This window comes from Atta colombica, unplaced genomic scaffold (genome assembly GCF_001594045.1).
Source record: "Atta colombica isolate Treedump-2 unplaced genomic scaffold, Acol1.0 scaffold33, whole genome shotgun sequence".
NCBI lineage: Eukaryota > Metazoa > Arthropoda > Insecta > Hymenoptera > Formicidae > Atta > Atta colombica.
Window position 1 is genome coordinate 1679349 of NW_017259437.1, and position 2753 is coordinate 1682101.

Sequence of the window (2753 nt, forward strand, 5' to 3'; positions counted from 1 at the left end):
CACACACACACACACACACATCTATGATAAAAAAAATTCAAGTCGTTAGTCAACGAACGAGTTAGCGGAGCGGCGGTATTTGCGGTTGGTGAGGGCCGGTAGTTGAGATCTTTCAAGAGTGGTGGAGCCGGTTACAAGTGGGGACAGATGGGTGGCACTTGGACTGCCTAGGTACTGGGAACCGGTGCACACTGATTGGTCGACCGATCGGGCCCGGACTGGAGCCGTTGGCGGGCCCAGGCACAGGCGTGAACCGATGGGTAAGAACAGCTCCCCAGATGGCTCTTACTATACGAAGGAAAATCATTCCTTCGGTACGGCACGGGTCTCCTCAGGCGCTTCGATGCAGTCAAACAGGTCTGAGCGATCGTACAGCACCAGTCCTTTCTCGTCCATCGTCGTAGTCGCACCGTCACACGTGCACATATAAGAAAGACAGAAAGAGAGGGGGGAGAGAAAGAGAGAGAAAGAGAGATCAAGAGTATACAAAGACGAACAGTGACCGAGAAGGAAAGGGTGAAGGAAAAAATCGCGAGGAAACAGCGGGGGAAGTAGAAAAGGAGGAGAGAGAGAGAGAGAGAGAGAGAGAGAGAGAGAGAGAGAGAGAAAGAGAGGAAGAGAGAAAGAATAAAATAAATATCGGACGAGGAAGTGTTGTGAATTACGATCAATTGAAATGATACAGTCGACGGAATTAAAACGAGCTGCATGATACCAACAGTAATAGTCCGTACAGAACGAGATTGACCGAGTACAGCGAAACTTTCAAGAAGATCACCAGCCGTTACACGGAAGAAAGGACTTTCTTCGAATTCAAGCGTTAAATAATTGGAGGAATATGTGATCGAAGATAAGGTATAATCGGTAACAATAAAAGCAAACGAAACGTTTCCTGGGAACGAGAGATATGATGTGTAACATATGATAGGACTGAAACAGTTGCTTCGGCAAGAACATTATTCTTATTTGTTGACTTAGTGATCCGAGAACGGGACTGATATTTGCGTGGATTTCCAGTTTATTTGAGTGAGGTAAGTCATTTTATTTTACACATTTAGATAGTCTACAGAATTACTATTAATGATGTTTTAATGTATTGCATTAATAATTAATAATGTATTAATAATCTTCTGTCATTACTAATCAGTATTATTGCCATAAACTTTTCATTATGGTTATTTTACATGTTATCTTCTGAAAATAAAAATATCATTAAACATCATTAATACGGATAAATGTCGATGAACTTATATTTGAATCTTCCAATGCACATCGCACCAGGCATTAAAGTCTCTGGTTCTTGATTTCATATCTATTTATTACGAAATTGCGTGAAAGCAGCGTTGCAATAAAATTCTTAATATAAATTTCTTTTCTTTCGCGAATGATAAATATAAACATCATTTATTACAATATATACTAGGAAAAAAGTTTAGTGCTTTCAGGAAAGCTATTTGAGATATTTTTTAACAACAACAAAACATTTTGTTTATGTAATAAAAAATTTAGTTGCTTCTAAGAAATACATTTCCTGCTAAATAACAAAAATATTTGTTTATACCAATTGAACAATTTAATTCACATAAAATTACAGTTTTGTCCAATACATTTTAACCCTAGACTTGATTTTACTAGAATCATATCATGTTAAAAAAATAGTTTTAATTCATAATTCAAAATTTTAATAAATAATTTATATTAAACAAATAATTTTTTTCAAAATTTTGACTATTTTTTCAACATACCTATACATTATTACGTACATCTGACCGCAGATGATATTGAATTAGATTCAGAATTAAATTCAACGGACAATGTTTTTAAACTTGATATATTACTATATGTATATGTATACAGGGTCTAAAGAAGTAAATTGAAAATTTTTGCTTGGTACATCTCAATCAAATTTTTGTTGATATAGCAAAATTTTAATTCATAGAACAAAACATTTTTGCCCGTATATTACTTTCATAACAGAATTAAGTATATTAACTCGTTAATTTTATTACGGAAGAAATCATTTTTCAAAGTATATTGCAAACAAAAAATCGTAAGATTTATGTTTACTTTTGTTTTTTTTCTGTTTCATAAATTTTTTAATTTACATTTATTTTAATTATGTTAATTGTCATTTATATAATATGTATATAATACTGACTATTCAAAATGCGAATTCATCAATTCCGAGGAAGTTCCTTTGCCTTACGCACTTTCGCGATCGTCCGAGGAGGGGGCAGATAGAAGGGCCCTCTCCCCAATGTATGATCTCACGTGCGGTTAGTCGTCATTAAATGAAAACATTATCCTTACCCTTCGTCTCCGCCTGTTGCTATAATATTTGCCTACTACTAGCCAGTACCGTAATTCGGCAACATAAAGGGTCCCAAAAGCGACGACGTCTTGCCCGCGTGCGTACGTTTTGCGTATATGTCGTACCGTACAAGAGCGAGAGAGACGGCCGTTACAATTATTATGCATAAGACCGTCGGCGAGGCTCTCCCATGTCAAAATATATTTATTGCTATTCCCTTGCCCGCGCCCATACCCTTGCCCCCTGCTCTTTACGTCGACCGCGGTGTGTCAGCCACCTTTGTTACCCTTTCATACGGTTATTACCCACTTGTATATCTGGCGAGCTCTATGTTCAAGAAAGGTCCGAGAAGAGAATCGCGCATCCTTTCTCCCTCTTTCTTCAATCTCTCTCTCTCTCTCTCTCTCTCTCTCTCTCTCTCTCTCTCTCTCTCTCTCTCTCT

General features: G+C 37.2%; 1 protein-coding gene across 2 annotated transcripts in view; it reads left to right on the forward strand.

The window, feature by feature from the left end:
- Window positions 1–354: 354 nt before the first annotated feature.
- LOC108690514 (protein embryonic gonad-like) overlaps window positions 355–2753 on the forward strand; it is a 38294-nt gene continuing 35895 nt past the window's right edge. For both annotated transcript variants that reach the window (XM_018197844.1, XM_018197846.1), the window contains exon 1: window positions 355–1031. The gene's annotated coding sequence lies outside the window, so the exon portion shown is untranslated. The remainder of the gene's footprint in view (window positions 1032–2753) is intronic.